This window comes from Patagioenas fasciata, chromosome 10, assembly GCF_037038585.1.
Source record: "Patagioenas fasciata isolate bPatFas1 chromosome 10, bPatFas1.hap1, whole genome shotgun sequence".
Taxonomy (NCBI): Eukaryota; Metazoa; Chordata; class Aves; order Columbiformes; family Columbidae; genus Patagioenas; species Patagioenas fasciata.
The window spans coordinates 14,299,251-14,318,787 of NC_092529.1; the positions used below are offsets into that span (position 1 = coordinate 14,299,251).

Below are 19,537 nucleotides of genomic sequence, written 5' to 3' on the forward strand. Positions count from 1 at the left end.
ACCTTCGAATCAAGGCTGATGCATCTTGACATAGCTATTTAAGCAATGTTTAAAACTTAGTCAGTTCAGTGACTCTTTATAGTAGTAATTAACAGTTTAAAAATACCATAATAATTGCTTTTGGCCATCATCATCCAACAGTCATTAGCTGTTTATCTCAGAAAATTAATCCTCAAAGGGTGACCCTCATGTCCAAAAATCTGCTCTCAGTCATGAAGAGTGATAAATTATTCTAAGCTAGTCCACAGAACCACTTTTAGTGTCATTTTATCAAAGTTACTTTCCCCTTAATCAAAGGCTAATGCAACATGAAATCTTTAAATATGGGCTGCACCATAAGATAAAGTTAACAGCCTCGAAAAGCTGGAAAATAGTAATTTGCACACACAAACACAAGATTTAGAAGTACCATTATAACCTACATCATCAATCATAAGTAACAGTGGCTTTAACAGGACTGCTTTCAGAGTATATTAAACTCCATGATATCTTAACATTCTTGTAAGGCCATAATAAACTCTTTACAATATCAAACAAGTGCAGAAGTGGAGATTTGATTCATGCCGAAATATTCTTTGCATCAGATTTCTTAAATAATGGCATCATTAACCAACCAGACATTCGTTGGCTGTATTTTCAATCCCATATACCCACTCAGGGAACACAGACAACATGTATATTCACACCTATTTTGAAAGACAATACACTAAAACTTTTGCACAACCATATGAGAAAACTCTCACTGAAATGAGGCACATCTTTATGAAATAGCTCATCTTGCAAAGCCTGTTTGCAAGGGAAGATCTGGGTAGGTGTCCATGACTTTTAACATAATTTTATTGTAAGTTTTGTTCAAGTATCCAGCTGGTGCTGTTGTATTCATCAAGTTCTTACGAAGAAAAATCAAGTCACAGGTAGTCCAGCCTCAATGTTACTGTTACATAAGAAAAAAGGAAAAATTATCAAGAAAAATGCTGCCCCTACAATAATTAATTGTAATCCAAGTTATATGTATTAAAAAGTTGTCATTTCGTTCTGTTGTAAAATTAGCGAACTATATTTGAGGTGCAACTTCAAAGAGAGCAGAGACTGCTCATCTTCTAAAAGATGCCACTAAATCCAGCGTAAAACGGCAATTTTGCTAATTCAGTTTTTCAAAACAATTGAATCAGTTTTCCACACAGAGGGGACCACTAGTGGCATGAGAAATTCAGCTAATACCAGAGAAGGAGGTGTCTACAAGTGAGGGATGGCAGAGAGGCACAGATGGTGCAAAGAGCTAGAAAGGAACAAGGATGGAAGGAAACCAGGAGATAATAGGGGGAAAGAGATAGTAGATATTCAGAGGAGAAGTAGGGAAAGAATAAGAGGACATGGTGACAGACATCTGTAAATAAGGGGCCTAGGAAGGAGGACAGTTAATTTCCACGGATCTGGATAAGCACAGGGATGTCTGGAAATCACAAACCTCTCTTTTTGAAAGAGTGATCTAAAAATTATGTGTAGTAAGCCTATATCCAAGTAATCCTCTTAAACAATGACCCACAACACTTTAACTGAGGAAATTTCCACCTGGAATGAGTGGCAGCTCTCCAGATACAAGTAGCCAACAGCTACAAGACACAAATATTCCCATACCAGGCAAATGGGAAGCTACCAGTTTGATGCTGGATGCCAGAGGAGGAAGAAAGAGACTACAGTTTCAAACCATGTCGTAATTAACTGCTATTCAGACTATAAGGCAGAAAGCATACTCATTATAATTTCCTCTCCTAGAGCTATTACCCAGCACATTTAGCATTCCTATGCAGGCAAGGACATTTCTCCAGCACAACTGTACACTGTGTCTGCTCATAATAATTCTAATTAAAATTACACTTTAAGCCTGGTTGTTGAATACAATGCACAGATGCTACAAGCTTTCTAAGATGACTTGTAGCCTGTAGCTGTTTTAATTAGCTTGACAGGTAATAAAATAGCATTTTATAATTATACTATTAAAATGCATAAATGTTTCCTTTCAAATCTGTACTTACTGACTCACTTAGGTAAACAACAGCCAGTTTTGGTTCACCAGACAGATAAGAAACAAAACCCCAAATGTGGCTTCCTCCATGCCTTGCTTATGGCTTGGCAAGAACCACATGCTGCTTAAGAGTGAGGGTCAGGAATCCTTCCCTCCCTGAGAGCTGAAATGTGTACAAAACCTGAATTTTCAGTGCCCATAAGTGTACTTTTGTGAAGCATAATGTGTGTGACCCCTCGCTTCCCTAAAAAGTGTGCAGCGCTCAGATCTTTGAGGGCACAACTGCGGATCTCAAGGTATGCTGCAAGCCAAGAACCCCACCACCCAGAGGCAGGTTTTAGGCACACAAAGTTTATGCAATTTCTCTGCTCAAGATATCTCAGAGGTTTAGATACTATTCTGACACCACCCTCCCTCCCTCCCCCCTTCCCATGCACCACAAGAACAGTGGTCCTGTAATCAGAACTAAACATTACACATCACTGAACTTTTAAGCACTTGTATTGTCTAAGTACTTATCCACACTTAACTTTTTTTGATACCACTTCACTACAAATGCCACCCCATTTATAGCACAGAACTGAGGCATTTAACACAAATTCTGATCACACACTTCCTAATGAGAAGTGTTTACCAAATAGTTACGTTGTTCTGTAAACAGAAAGCAATTTCCATTCTTCTGTCTACAGTGGTGTCAGCATTTGCAAGCCATTACTATTATGCATATAGCTGTCTACTTCAGTCATTCACACTTGCCATCAAACTGGCACTTAAGGATTTGGAATGCAGAACACAAGTCTGCAGCCTAAAAATAATATCCCAAGATTTGATCCTGCACTTCTTATTCAGGCTCAATTAATCAAGGTTGCCTAACTCTTCAGAAGTACTTTTCATCAGAAGATTGAAAACACTTTCCAAATGAAATGGGTATCAGTATCTCCTTTTTACTACGGGGAACCTGAAAATGAGATTTTACCTGAGAAATGGCTTTGAAGCTAATTTAGGAGTATTGTCCAAAGGGATGAGGAGTCCATTATTCAAAGTTATCTTTTATATTAAGAAATAAGTTTTTCCTTTCAGACCACTAGAAAGTGATATATCACAAAATGTATCATTCTGTCTTCGAAAACCTCACACAAAGATAGCTTTGCAAGTTTAAGACCACCCAACCTGAATAAGAGTAGTTTACTCGATCTACAGCAGTAATTCAGTTTTCATTGTAAACACCACTTGGGACTGAGGAGAAACTTCTGAATTTCTCCAAGGAAAAGAAGAATTAAGAAATTAAATATTTTGATGAGAAGGTATCTGTAACCTCTCTGAACAGATTGGGCAATATTGTCTAAAATTTAGAGGGAAGATCACTTTTTAAAAAAAATATTTCATTCTAAGCTCTGGAAAGGTTTTGTTCTCTTTTGTAGATAACATAGTTAAATCTCAAAAGCATGTTCTTCTTTGAAAGCAGTTTTATCTGTGGATATTGGCTACATGGAAGCCAAGATTCAGGGAAGCCCGTTTTGGGGCGGGACAAAAGCAACACAGGAGGGACGCAGAGGAATGCACAGAAAGGCAGAGTCTTCTGCTCTTGACTGGACCAGAGATGGACACTCCAAAGAGCAAGTTCTTAAAGTTAAATCTATATGTCATACTTGACACTGTTCCAAGTGTAGCAGGGGAACCAAACACACACACACACCCCCCCCCACCACCAACAAAACAAAAGAGTTTCAGGATATATAGGACAAACCCCACCTCTCAACTAACAATTTTGATTACTTTGGTCATTCAGCTGAGATGCCATTATAATTTGCGTTTCAGAAGTGCCACAGTTTGGTTTGTCTAATTCAACTGTAGAATCCATCATTCAATAGTTAACCAAACACCAGATTTGAAAAAATCTCACGACCAAAAAAATCTGAGACAGTCCAGAAAAAAAATCCCACTATTCATAAGGAGATATCAATATCCTTTTGTAAAAGATTCATTCTTTAAGTTATATACATTCTTTTAAACAATGCTACATTTACAAAAATAGTTTTCTGAAGGCAAGCTGTTCCATGTTTTCGATACATCATCCAATGCAGAATTGCATAAATGCAATATATACATGCTAAAAAATTTAAATGCAGACTTTTGACATATATTCTTTCAAAAAAGGTAAATAAAACTCACTGTCAACATACTGAGAAACTAAGAGGCATATTCTCTTGACATTCAATACAATGGCCTTAGGAAAGATGAGAAATTAGTATCACCAACAAACAAATCAAAATAAGTATTAAAGAATTGTTACCTTCTCCAGTGCATGATATGTAGTCTTCCGTCAAATTTCCAATACCTGAAAGTAGAAATTCATAAGAAAAGTCAGTTATACAGTATTTTCAGTCATTAAATTCTTATCCATAATAAATTCTTTTCTGGAGAAAAAGACTGTCTTTGAAAGTAGCAAACTAAAAATAAACAAAGTACCACAAGATAGAAGTAGTAAACTAGTCAGGTACTCCACAAAATTTTGCCACCGCTCATTTCATGATTCTCCCCCACTGCACCAAAGTCTTCCTCTCCAAGAGCCCCCAGCCATGACCCACTATTCACCAGCCCATTGCTCACTGCAGCCTCGGCACATTCCACTGGCATTCTGCTATTCCACCTGGGACTATTTGAACCTCATTATTTTGAACTCAACCTCACTAAAGGCTGATAAACACTTTCAGAAGCTAAAACCTCTCACAGTGAATCCCCCCACTGCCCAAACGCTCTTGGTTTCCCAAAGCTAGCATAAATGCTCAGCTTCCCCCTTTCATTCCTAACTCAGTGCAACTCTCAGCTGACATCAAACCAACTTAAATTTCAAAGAAAGGACTGAAGTACAGCCATTTCCCAAGGAGTTCCTGTACAATCATTAGATCATCCAAACTACCCACTAAACAAATCTTGGAAAGTAGAAAAACAATAGGCAATCTGTTCAGTACATGTTTTTAATTATATAGCTTCACATATTCGGTAGCTGGCTATGGGGGACACAAAATACATATAGTAGATGCGGAAGATGTATTTCAGAAGCTAGAATCGGGTGAGCACGATAATACAGCAAACATACTAACATAAACTTTTGCGCTATCAAGACATCCCAGATAGAAGCAACAAAAAAAAAAAAAAGTCTGATATTTGGTGTAAAGATAGTTGTTGATCATCCATTTTCTAACTGAAGGGTGTAGATTGTATTGTAACTCGAGATGAAGAAGTCACAACCACAGTGTGCTCCCAGTTTCTGTTCAAGTATGTAATACAGTTGCTGCTGAAGTCCCCAAGAATACAAAAGGCTTCTACACCATGTGCTCTTAGCAGCTCTGCTGTGGGAGATTTTGTGCTGGGGAATTACACCACTGGGAGTCTGCAGGCATATTATGGCTTCGCTTGAATATGTACTACTCACAAGCAACCAGCAGCTTTTAGGAAGGACTTAGTGTGACATTTCTCGAACTGGACTTCAAAGTTACACTCATGAAATGTAACTGCTTTCAAGGAGCTACAGACTGGCTCATGTGTGGTTTTGCACAGCACCACTTTGCCACCCAGATTTGTTGGAGTGAAGAGCTCACTCCCAGTCCAAGCAACCTGATGGGTGACAGGTGGGATCCAGCACCAGTGCTGAGTGCAGGCAAGCTGGTTTGGAGAGGAACAGGCTTTAAGGCAGGCAGAGCCAGATGGAGCCCACTTAAGTGAGCACAACGCTGGGTAGAGCAGATAAATATTTGACATTCAGAGCTACGCTAATTAGACATCAAGAAGAAATGGTTTCATACCAATCAAAATATTACTCTATTTACTGTAACTGTTCAACTTAGCACTTCAGTCATAGAAAGTTTAGGAAAACAACTTGCATCAGTTAAGAAATGCTCTAACACCAACATTGCTACATATTTTTAGACACCTACAAATCCATCCCTTGCTGTTGAAAATGAAGAAAAAGCCTCCAGTTTACTTTGAAAATTCTGATCTTCTCTATACTTGTCTATCCATCTCTAAAGTATCCTTGAACTTACGTGGGCACATAGGGCAGAGAGCCAAAGAAAAAAGAGGTTTCTTACAAAACACCTGTCACACAACCTTCAGAACTGCATTTGATTTAGTGGTTTCTGTGTTTTTTTTCAAATCGTTGTCATGCTTGTGTGCATAATTGAGCTAGGGTGGGGTTTTTTTGGCACCCATGTGGGCGACTCTGGATCAAATCTTGATTTTTCTCTTCCTCCACAATCCCAGCAAATGCATTTACTACTAAGCCTATTACTGCTTCTGTTGAAGCTGCTGACATTGGTTAGATATTCACTCAAGCAGGACATCTCATCCCCCATATGCCCACTGAGTGCTTTGGATACTGAGTAATTTTGCATTAGAAGAAACACGTAACTGGTTAAAAAACCCTCTACATTGTGACTTCTGTCTATTTCACAGATCAAACCAGTAGCATGTACCTACTCAAATCCTTCAGAAATTTCAGCTTCCAAACAACACACGCTTTTATGGATAATTTCTTAAAACATTTTGCATTGGCACTGAGATATTTACTTGAAAACCAGAGAAAAGGCAAATTCAGAATGTTTTATTTTCAGCACAGTATTTCATCCTGTACTAATTGCAAAAGGCTGGACATTGCTCTTCATAGTCACGCGTTTGAAATGGTGATTAAAGTAATTGTACATTATCCTCACAAGCAGCACTGAATCTGGACTTCCAGCCTTGAAAACCTAAAGCATTTAAATTATATTACCCTCAAATATTCAGCGGTGTTCAAGCAATTTTGCTAAATAATAAAAAACCTCCTGTAGCCTGGAGGGTTTGGCCCTAGCTTCCAATCAATTCAAACACACACCTTCATCCCAAGTGAAGAACAGACTGGAACAAGTACAGAGGGAAGCAGACAGTGCTCTGTCCCCTAGGTGACACTATGGAAGACAGCACACTAAAAACTGAATTTAGCAGCTTCAGTATTTTCTGCATCCCTTGTCAACAGAAGGCTTTGAAAAAAAACTTCAGAACACAGATATGAAGTTGCCTCAAAGGGAAGAGGCAACAACACTCTTTTAATGCAGCTCCCCAGTCGCCACTCCAGTTGTCCTCGAAGCTATAACTTCCAAGGAATCTAAAAGAAATTCAGTTTTGCACAATCCTCATTTCATGTAAAGGAACAGCACATACTTCAAGGAAAAAAAAAAATCACTTAAGGATAGAAATAAAAATAGAGAGGCACCACTTCATTTTCACACAAATACTGTATAATTGCACAAAAATATTCTACTTTTCAGGTGGAGGCAGTTCTTTGGGAGCTGGCAACTGGGAGTACTGATGAGAGCCTGAAGAAGTGCTGATCTCTCATCTACTGCCAGCAGAAATCCATACATTACACTCCAAGTTTATATTGACACACTAATGCAGACTGAGCTGAAAGAAGCTATCCCCACAGAAAGCTGAAATACATTTCCCACCTGAAGTTTATTAGCATAATATGCAAATACTGACATTCCTAATACATCTTTCCTCAGAGTACTTATGTGAAATAAGACTGCAGAGTAAGGGTGATGGTGTTTCTCTATGGGAGGAAATCAAGCCTGGTCGATGGCAGGAACATTACTGATGCATCAGACTCCAAATCCCCAACCGAGAATTTTCCCTTGTTCACTCCAAACATGCAACATCTCATTTGTTGATGATTTTTTCATCTTTTTTACTGCCTCTAGCTCTATTCTGAGCTTTGGTTTATCAAACTAACCTATTCTGGCACCATTTTGTGTCGCCTGCCAAAACATAGGCTAGTCTTATCCTATCTTCCAAATTCACTGGTTTTAAGAAAGCTTAAATAATGAAACTACCCAACTTTGCATCTCTCTGCTTCACTCCAGTCTCAAATTAGGCACTCCAGAAGCCCTCAGACTACCGATTTGTCTTTAACTGAAACTCCCCATATACAGTTTAAGAGTTTTCCCTGCTTCTGCCTTCTAATCTGAATGTGACATCCTTCAAATCTTTCTCTAAACGCAACATTCTTCTCTTAACAAGCTAAAGAAATGCAAGAACCACAAGCCTGCTAGCCCATGAGCTTATTAATACAGGTTATTAAATAATCAAGTGCATCTGAACTTGCTTTTGCTTATTTTCCTTTTCAGCAGTCCTACCAGCCATCATGAGGAAAGATGTGCCGTGCAACTGCTCCTATTGCTGTTGCTCCTGGAGGGCATTTCTCTGAGCAAAACCCATGCCCACCCACTTTTGCTCTAACCTGGCTCTGCTACCTTCTCAAAAACAAAGCCAGAGGACACTAACTCTGAAATATCACCCAGTTTTACTACCTATATCATCAACAGGTGATAAGCAAGTGGTCCAGCAAAGGTGGTATCAAGCATCAGGCATGTTATTTCCTTGCCATCTTGCACAACAGAAAACCACTTTATTCAGCATCATCTATCAGCTGCAGCTGAGACATGGTGCAGCCCTTCCTCAGTAACATTTGAATCCTGGGTCTGCCTCCTGTTCATGAATTCAAACATTGTTACTAATACAATAGATTGATTATGGGAGCTAAATGGAAAAGACACAGTTTTCTGAAGCTGAAATATAAATCCAGTACGCATTTGTCAGAGAAGCATTTCCTGTGCATTTAAACATTGTTTAGTGAGTCAGCCAAAAGCATTTTGCAAGTGTAATCTATCTCATGGAGAAAAACTCAACAAGCCTAATCACAATCATAGCTCTCCCAGGGTTTGATAGGTTTAACTTCAAAGCAAACACTGTCAAAATATAAACCCCACGTGTTTTGTTATAACAGAAAAAGTGAAAATTAAATATTTCAAAGTTATTTTGAGGTAGCAAAATACCTTGGTCTCATCAAGTGGGGATGAGCATTACAAATTTATATTGGATTTTTAGGCTTTACAATGCCATTTGTTTGATGGCATTTGCTTCGTAAATGAAAAGAACACTGACCTGCATGAGTGCTTATTGATAATAAAATAATCTTTAAACACCAGAATTCTTTGGAGAGATTGTCAAAGAAATCTCAAAATGATTCACCAGCTGGTTCATAAATTGAACCTCTAAGCTACATAACCCTTAAAATTGTCTTCTATTACCTAAAATGGGCTTCCCTGCTTCATCAGAATAGGCTCAGAACAACTGCTTACTGACTGCAGACAGAGAAGAGGCACCTGTTTGAAAAGGATGCTATTTCAAAGCTACTTTCCCTTAAAGAGATACAGGTGAAGAGTCCATATATAGTAAAAAGCCCAGAATAACCACAGGAGACCCCAGAAAGGATAATGTGCTCATCACCTTTCTACTTTAAATGCAAAGCAATAAAAGGCATTAAGTTGTTTTGCATTGTGAGTAATATTCCAGTCTCTCCCAACCACTGATTGAGATCTTTTGCTCATCTGCATATATTACATCAACCCAGCCACTTCCCAAAGGTTATTTTAACAGAACATGTCAGGCTTTGGTGATACAAAGTGAAAACTGACTGCATACACAGTCAGGGTTTTTTGTATGTGTGTTGTTTTTGGCTTTTTTTCATTACCAAAGTGTAACATCATCTTGGCAGTCCACTACAGCTTGTTTTGTAAGTAACAAAAGGGGATGAGTTGTACCAGCTCCTCCATAAGAAAACAACCACATTTTATTCACCATCACTGTACACTGCAGGTTTATAATCTTCATAATTTTTAATGAGATGTCAAAAGCCCATGTAGTAGGTCTAATGCTGTACAAGACCTCAGTTTAACTCCTCCTCCCCAGAGAACACAGGTTGCAGTTCTCCACACCATCAGCAGCCAACCAGGCACTCCACCAGATGGTAACTGGAAAGAGTCCACCACAGCTTGACAAAAACAGATCAGATCTTCTAATACTTCTGTATTCCTGCACTTTCTTTTAAAGTTTCTACTTGGCCAAAAGCCTGTCTCAGCTGAAGGACACAGAGCAAAGGATTTTGTTCAATGTCACATCTGAGTGATTCTTTGCATGAAAGAGCAAGGAGAAGTTAACAGGCTATACACTATCAGAGAAGGGAGGGGACCATTAGTTCCCCTTCATTTCTTGTTCCTATCACTCTATTATATCTTTTCTTACAGGGATTGTAGTGCCAGAAGCTAAAATTACAAGTGATCAGAAATATCTCTAATCACTTGTAACCAATTACAAAATACCAAACAAGAAAGGTCAGTGATAAAAAATAAATCAGGTACTGAGCAATTAACATCTACATAACTTGTAATAATTAGCAACCTTGGTGGTTAATTTTGTAAGTTTTATCATTCAGTTTTTATTTGAAGTGACAATTTAGTGCTTGTTCGCAAGCTAAGGTATGTATTAACACAGTCCTCTGATTGCTGTAAATGAAGGCCTTAAATATTTACTGCTGGTAAAACATTTTAAACTTTAAGCAAGATTATCTTCTAATGCTCAGCCATTGTGAGATTTTTATGACTTGTGTTGAGGAATAATCTTCTGCAACAAGATAAAATGGATGTACGCCCACAGTCTACCCTTGCTAGAGCTACAGCTCGATCACCATTACATTGTTTGTTTTTCTTTTAAATTTGTTCCTTGTCCTTGCAAACCAGAAGACATTTCAGACTGCCCACATACTCCTTCAACACCATGTTCTCTAACAAGGTCTTTCGCTTTCTAAGTTGGTTTCTTTTAAAAATTGCTAAGTTACAGAACTAGGTCACACAGTACAGAGATACATGAAGCTTGCCGAAAAAGTTTTGAAGTTAAACATGTCCCACCAGTCACAAAACAGACACCTGGTGCTTACCTCCATTCTTTTTTATATAAAAAGCAACAGTACAAATAATATATTTATAATACCTTTATATTGCTCTATTCAACTAACATGGATCAAGGTCAGATGAATAAATGACATGACAGTGACACCACACACACACAAAAAATAAGCCTGCAACATTGGACTAGAAACTGCCCATCAGCTTCACAGATTGCCACCACAAACACACACTGTGGGGCATTTGGTGTAGGATACACAGCCAGGGTGACCCTGCTCACCTCAAGGGTGCCTCGACATAACAAGTAGAATTTTTTTAACCCGCTACTTTCTGAAGTTTTGGAGAATGAAGGGGTCAACTCAAAGTTTCAATAGCCCATGAGCTGTTGTATTTCCATTTACTAGTGCTCTGCAATATCAGTACGAGCGTATTAAAATGCTGCTCCGGCTCTCAGAGGTTCACTCGCAGCCCAAGATGAAGCTTGGAGAGCAAGTGTCGTATTGGACAAGCTGCACTGAGTGGAAAGGCAGTGGACAGCCAAGGGAATATCTCTACTTCTACTGCCTTGAGAAAAACATCTTGGTTTTAAAAATGCTGAATTGTAACTAAACAGAACTGTTGCATAATCAGTCTTTAAGACAATCAGTTTAGCAAGTCTTGGTTGCCACTAGGGAAAGCTAGAAGCAATATCCACAAAACCACCTTGCCCTTAACAGAAACCTAAAAAAAGTGTTTATGTACAATATTTTGAGAATAGGAAACAGATACATAAACTACCAATAGTTTGCAGCATTCATATTCAATAGAGAACTATAAAATTTTTTTTTACCTTATTCAGTTTGCTCTAAGCAGGCCACAGCAAGGAAAGCAAGTTGGTGTAATAAAATTGATAGCTAACAGCAAAAGCCTTACAAAAACTTCCCTAGTACAGAAGAACATCATTAGCGACTGTGGTACAATAAATCTCACTTCCCAGGAAACAGCATTCAGGATTTCTTGTTCAGGGCAATGTCATCACTAATCAGGAACCCATGTTTTAAAATTATATCTTAGAGGCTTCTTCCAAAGTATTCAAAAATATTTGAGAAAAACAACTGATAACAAAATACAATCTTTAGTTTTCTAAGAAAATTCCTTCTAAATTATGCGTTTATAGATAAAGCTAATTGATTAATAAAAAAAAATCTCAGTATTTAGTAGTAGTAGACGGCATATAAAGGTAAGTACAAACTAAAAACCTAAGATCATGGTGGGGAAACAACACCACCAACACCACAACGACTACACGCAAAGCTTGGTGGAAGTAACTGAGAAAAAAACTTCGTATCTAAAATAAACCAAAGGAGTACATGCCATGCAACTGGCAGAGATCAGACTGTGCTCCATCCATGAAAACTAAAAGCAGCACAAAGACAAAATTCCAGAAAATCAGTTTATTTAGTTTAGTGCCATCTGTTTAATGCACAAGTTACAAGTATAAAAATAGACAAGTCCTGAACAATAAAACAAATACTTCAAAGCAAGAGATTCAAGTGAAGGCCACATATATGTATTACCTATAACCAGCACACACTCTAAATACTAACAGCAAAATCAGAAGAGCTTCGTGTACAGTACCAAATTGCTTCCTTTAGATTTCAACTAATTTTGTAACTGTTTTTCCTAAGTCTAAACAGAAATGTAAACAGACCACAAGTATTTTTCATCTAGCAGGCAGGCCACCTCTTTCTCTTCCCCTGTAATTTCCCATTCCTGTAGCAACACCTTGCAAAAGAACTAGAGAATATTTTGTCAGTTTATTCTCCGAGTCACTAGGTTATGACAAGGAGGAAAAAAAAATATCCAACACAATGTAATCCATTCACGTTCAGAAGCGCAAAAAGCTATTAGTCTGCATCCTAGTGATACCAAACCCTTTTCATACAAACAGTAGAACAAGCTAAGCTCCCCAGCCTTGACATCTGTCAAAACCAAACCAGTCTCAAGTAGTAATTTATATGAGTAGCTTTTTTCCTCCTGTCCTTCCAGTACTTCAATTATTGCAGCAGCATCATGAATAAGTGGTATTATTTTCAGTGAAAATTATAGAAAAATAAAAGGAAATACAATAAGCATAGGATTTGCCAAAATCTTTTTTTTAATATATGTATAAATTTTTTTCCTTCCATTCATTGTGTCCTACTGCTGCAAACATCAGTTCAACAATTTCCCCCTATTTCAGATTCATCAATTTTGCCATGATGTCCTGTCTATTAAGTCCTATTCATTTTAATCACACAATAAATTTGACTACATTAATAGATGTACAGGATGCAGAAAAAAAAAAACCCAAAACAAACAAAAAAACCCCAACCAACAAACCACAAACAAAACACACATGCAGCTCTTGCTCCTTATGCCTATGCCCTGGGTAAAAGAATTAATGAATTTAGCTATAAAAATTAGTAAATCTGCACTAAGTTGTACACACAGATAATTTGTGTTATCATAAGAAGCAGGCCAGGTTTGTTTACACAGTCAGTGGTCCACATAGCATCAGCCAAGCACAACATCACCTTCCATGGATAGGAAAGCTGGTACAGGTGGAAAGAAGGCTGAAAAGGCCTTTGATCGTTTTGGTAACCACATCATTTTAAATGGCAGCGAATATAAAGCACAACATTTTTCAATTCTTAGATGCTCAGTTCTTCTCTATTCTTAGTGAAAGGTACTCCTGCCTTCATCCTTTGGCACCTGGCGCTAAAACTCAAGCAAGAGCTAAGACCACACTTCAGTAAAAAAAGCCCATGAAGAGTGACATGCTTTTCAAGGGCTAATACTCCCAGCAGCTTCATATTGATGGGCTGATGGTCTCTTGAGCTGACGCAGCCCACAGGGTAGAGGAGGGAGATCAAGGGAAAGGAGGATGGCTTGAAGCCACAGACAGACCTGCTCAAGGATCACAAATAAACCCACAAGTGCAGACAAAATCCTGCCCTTGAAGGTCAAATATGAACTTGGCAACCATGAATCCCACAAACCAAGATAAAAGACTCAGCCAACCACAGAGTATTTTCAACAACATAGGCAGGACACCTAGAAGAGCAAACCTGGGCCTGAGCACAGCAAAACATCACTAAATTGCATTTAGATCTCACTGATGTTCAGAGGCTCTGAGCTGGCTGCAGAAGAGTTCCTTTACAGCACTGCCGGTAAGGTCAGGGCATCCAGGATCTCAAAAAGCAAACACACCACTAAAATGAACCAATTAAAAAAATCCCCACCAAAGCAACACACCACTGTAAACAGAAAAGGATGTTTTGTTCTAAACACAAACTTCAGAAGTACTTATGTTTTAGTTTGGGGTGGGTGGGGAGGAGGGGAAGTACAAACTTGCCACTTCTTTCTCACTAAGATATAGGAAGAAGCTTTGACCCCCTATAGATGAGTGAAACCACACTGCAGCATGGCTGGTGTTAGTAGCAAGTGCCAACATTCACACTTGGCCAAGACATCAAGGTGGATGAGTAGAGGTCAGAAGAAATAAAACCCTGAAGCTTTTGGTGTTTCTTTTCTGAACCTGCACACTTATTTTCCATTTCATCAATACGTATCTGAAGCTTTTTAAACAACAGCACCTTTTCCCAGCTTGCACCCCACACCCCAGCAGAGCAGGAGGCAGCACACAGGAGTCCTGAAGCCACATCAGCAGCCACAGCATCCCAGGCTCCTGGATGTCACTCAGCCAGCCTGGTTCCTGGCAGCATATGCTTGGGAAGCCTGAACAGTTTGGAGCAGGATTTGATCCCCTCTCAGCAGCTCCATTAACTGCAGCCTCCACAGCAAAATAGCCAGTTGGTTAATTACATTGTTCCACCAAACATTCATTACTAGTAAAACAGATTTGTTGTGCCTGCCAGGCCATGATTGGTGATGTGAAAATATGTTTTGAAAGCCAAAAGGAGAGTACTAACTTTCCCATAATAAGGAAAAATCTGAAAATAAGAAAACATGTTCGTAGCATCTAAAATAAAAATGTTAACATTCAAGGTATATAACATAGAAAGCATAAAATTATCTACATATGCATTTACGTAAATATGCTTCATAAAAATAATGAGGGCTCTGTAAAATGCTATAAGCCTATTTTGTACATCTCACAAGAACATATAAATATATTGTGTGCATCTTTATGTATTTATTCCACATGAAACATGCTGAGAAATTTAGCTCTATCAAGACAAGCACTCACACACCTCAAAGTTTTGGAGATTTAAGTTCTAACAAAGCTGACATTTTGTTCCTGTGTGTGTGCACTACAGTTATCTTTTCTATAACGTATTTAACTAAAACCTTGGGTCAAGTTCAGCCTTAGAGGTAAAGAGACAAGTAACAAGCCACTTCTGCTACATCTACATAAACTGTCTCCCAGAAGCCTCCATTATTATTGCAACAAAGTTTGCTCAACAAGTGTCTGAGAGAAATCAAAGCAAGGCAGCTCAAAATTTTCTACAAATGTTTTGAGTATGGACTTAATATAGAAATTCTGATTTCATCCAGCATATTTCTTTTCCCCTGGTAAAAAGTTATGTTTTTTCCTAAAACAAACAAACAACAACAACAACAAAAAAAAACAACAAACAAAACCAAAAACACACAAAAAAACCCAAAAAACCAAAAACTTAAGAATTCAGCAAGTAAGCCCTTTTTTTTTTTTTCCTGGGTTTCCAGCTAGTTCTACTAAAAATGCACTTAATTTAAAATTGACATTAGCATCAAAACCAATCTTATCTCTTACTTTTAATTGTACTTGACTCTACTGCTCAAAGGTGGCATGGTACATTAGGGATCTTGCTATGATCCAGCCGGAATCAAGTACAGCTGATTCATTTCCCCTCCCCACTCCTCTTGAAAGAGTTAATCCAAATATCTCCATCTTCAAAGTCATTATTCTATCAATATGCTGAATAATTTAGTAGGTAGCTGTTTGACTTGACATTTTTATACAGGTCATAAACTCACTAATACACTGAAACCTATGCCTTAACTAGTATTTCCATGGGGTAAAGCTGCTCAGGGACTAAGCCACATATATGCTGCTTGCAATTATACACCACAGGACTGCCAGAGTTTCGCCTGGCTTTCTAGCTATTTTATGCATATTTTGGTGACCAAAACCAATTCCTTCCCTACAAAAGCCAGACATCACTATTTACACACTTATATATGAATACTGATAACATGAACTTCATAATATCTGTACAACATTAAGGGTATTATTTAATCCTCAAAGGCTAAGGATTAACAGTGGACTATCTCAAAAGTAGAAGTGAGGGGTAGATTTATTTTGGACAGCTCCTGGCTGTTCACCCCCAGAGCTTTAAGCAACTGATCGAGTCACAAGGGAACTGGTCAAGTACAGAAAAGAAGTTGCTATTTAAGAGAACATGTGGGGAGTGAGGGAAGAGAGAGAAAACTACCTAGTAGCTTATATACTAGATAGGATTTTCCTATTTCTTTTCAACATTCCTTTCATACACTTACCAAAATGCAAGGATATGTAAATATACATGATAGAATAGAAGAAATAAGCAAATGCAATGGGAGAGCCAGGAACAACACCACACAGAAATCATCAATGCAAAAACTCCAGTAAAGAACACGTAAAGCTACGTTGCTTAGAGTAAACCCTCTTTATATACTGCTACTACAGCTCAACAATGGAAAAGACTCATCTCATACTACTTTTGTGCAGTTTAAGCAGGAGTTAACTAAAATATCCTCTAAGGTTTTGTCCAGCCTTAGACCTTAACTGACCACTATATGCTACATATGGCTTGCAACCTGATAATGCAAATAAATAATTACACTGTTAAAGCAGACCCAAATGAGTCAGTGAGAGTCCAGCTCCTAGATGTTTCCAAATACAAATTAATCCTATTAATCCTTATGTGCATCCATGAGAAAAACAGCAGATATCAGAGACCACCTTCCAGAGGTCAAGAGCATGTAAAATGTTTCACAGGAGTCTCATTAGCTACAATGCTTCTCCAACTGACATAATAGTAACTACTACTACCAACACATCTGGAAACCTCTCAGGACCTTATGTTTGTTAATTCTTGAATCAAGACTTGTGTTTCTTACATACAAATGAAGATGGCTTATCTGCAGGACACTAAGTAGCAAGTCAATAATTAACTCCAGGTACATGTTCACATCTTCTGGAAGCCAAAATATTACCAACATAATACCATTAGTTTTACCAAGGGAACTGCGTAGGAGGTATCAGCGTAAAGAAAATAAAGTTCTCAGAAAAAAAAACCAAAACAAAACTCAACAGAGACATAAATGAACACAAAGCCTAATCATTGACCAGAGCAATTTACCCAATTCTGTGCTCAGTCCTCAGAAAGACAGACACTACCTTCAGGCTAAAGTCTTATTCCACCATCTTCTACCATTCCCAAAAGCTGTGTTGGCAGCAAAAAGTCTTCCCAGAGTAAGGAAGGGCAGGACCCACAGCATTGCCCCAAGAGCCCTCAGCCAACTCACCGGAGACAGATCCTGGAAACAGTCCTTCTGCTTGGTGTAGAACCAGCCAGCAGCCCCCTCTCCCCAGGTGCTCTTAACCAGCCACCTTCCTGCAGAGCTTAATCTCCTCCCACTCCACTTCATGTGTGCTTTCACCCTCCCAACGGCTCCTAGCTGGGCATGGGAAGGCCAGGCTGGGGCAAACCTGACCGACTTTCTGTAGACAAAAAGGGCTGGCTGGTAGTCCTGCCCAATAGGCACACCATTGGTGATCATTAACAAGAATTATTCCCACCACCAGACCTGTATGAAAATGTAGGGATGGGGAAATGTTAAATGAGGGAGAAGTTGAAACTGTGGCTTTGGTGCCATCTACCATAGACTTAGGCAGAAGAGGAGAGGCACCTCTCATCCCAGAACTTCTCTATCAGTCCCAGCAATGAGATGATTGCTATGGCATAACACTTCTGGACAATATGAATCCGACAGTGGCATGGCTGGGAGCTATTTTGTTATATGCAGAAGCAACAATGAGAAGTGAAAAGATACTCTCCCTTGAGGAGACATAGAATCCTTCACTAAACTCAGGAGTCTAACCAGCAAAGCAAAAATCCTTTGTTAAGAAGGCACCCAGCAGCTCCAGCCCAAGAAAAGATACGGACTATCCCACGAGATGATACTGTCCTTTGTGCCACTCAAAGCTGTTTTGTGAATTCTAAATATTCTCCCAGATCTTCAGATTAGAGAAACACAAATGCTAATGAACTGGCCTTGAGCAAGCAGCAGCATGGCGCATCTCCCTTCTCCACCAAACCTCTTCCCAGCAGCATGAGTAACAAAGCAGACTTTTCCCAGAGGGGGAACTAACTGGATCTCAGAGATCTTCTGTTATGGCAATGCTCAGAAATGATAATGCTCAGAAAACACTATATTTGTTTTAGAAGGACAAGTCCTGTATCTGGAGGATGGGATGACAGGAAACAAGCTGTGACTGTAAAGTCTGGCATCAGAGTAAGTCTACGTGAGGTGACAGAGAACTGAGGGAGTGAGGATAGCAGCAAGGAGAATAAAATTACCATTATTAGTACTGGACATGAAAGCTACCATTGCCCTTAATGGCATTCATAAAGTACACCCTTAGTAGGTATTACTGTAATAGGGTAATATTTTTTGTTAGAGCTGCTCCATGGAAAGCATTCATCCATGCCAAGAACGGAGGTCACTGTCTCACCGCTTCCTCATGGGATGCGCTTAGATTTCTACACAAGACACCCAGTGCTCTCTCCTATTAAAAATTCTCTTTTTAAGGGAGAGGGGCAAGTTGGTATTAGGAGATACATAAAATATTTTAAAGTGGAAAATGAATACAGGCCAAAAGCAAAATGCAACTCTGTGTGCCTCAGCTTGCAGAAAGATAACCTAACTCATACAAAGGAGACCCAACTTAATCTAGACGACAGCAATTTTGGCCGTAGAAACTGCTATACACACTGAAAAGGAAGAAAAGTCAAAAGATTTGCTCTCAACTGCAATTATTTTAACTACAAATAAATACATCACGTTCTTTACAAGGTACAAATAACTATATGCAATTACATGCTAATTACTTACAATTAAATTGCAGTGTAAATACAGCAATGCACAAAGATAATCAGATGGTTACTTGTACAATGTAAATTAATTGATAACAGGAGATTTACAATTGCAAATTAGAGTGATTATATTTTGAATACTATGTTAGATGTTAGGTATCACCCACAGTTAATCACTGAGCTTTTTTTCCACCCCCCACAACAGGGTAACATCATGCATTACACACTGCAGTGGGTATCCCACTCTGGGCTGGCAATGTGAGGAAGTAGGTGACAATTTTCTGAGTCAGCACACACCCCCTTTGCTGTTATTTCCAACATAATTATCCTACATAATTTCCATCACTATCTGTTATCTGAAACATTCTCCATGCTGCTGGCAATAGGATACTTAGTTCTGATTAGCTTTGGAGAGAGAAATTTCTACAACCTTATCTTTTACTTGCATTTCTGATTCCCTCTCCTCTTAGCTCCATCCGGCACTCAATTTAGTTTCACTTGTGTGGCCGTCTACAGCTATAAACATCAATTGTCTGCAATTTTACGCCTTCAGAATCCCGGGATTTTTTCATTATTTCACCAACATGCAGAAGGAAAATCTACCATCTATTCATGAAATAACAGCA

The 19,537-nt window shown here is 38.7% G+C and overlaps 1 protein-coding gene across 8 annotated transcripts in view; it reads right to left on the reverse strand.

Moving 5' to 3' along the window:
• LOC136105736 (contactin-4) overlaps positions 1–19,537 on the reverse strand; it is a 335,594-nt gene that overhangs the window by 291,763 nt on the left and 24,294 nt on the right. For all 8 annotated transcript variants that reach the window (XM_071813202.1, XM_071813201.1, XM_071813208.1 and 5 more), the window contains exon 2: positions 4,320–4,364. The gene's annotated coding sequence lies outside the window, so the exon portion shown is untranslated. The remainder of the gene's footprint in view (positions 1–4,319; positions 4,365–19,537) is intronic.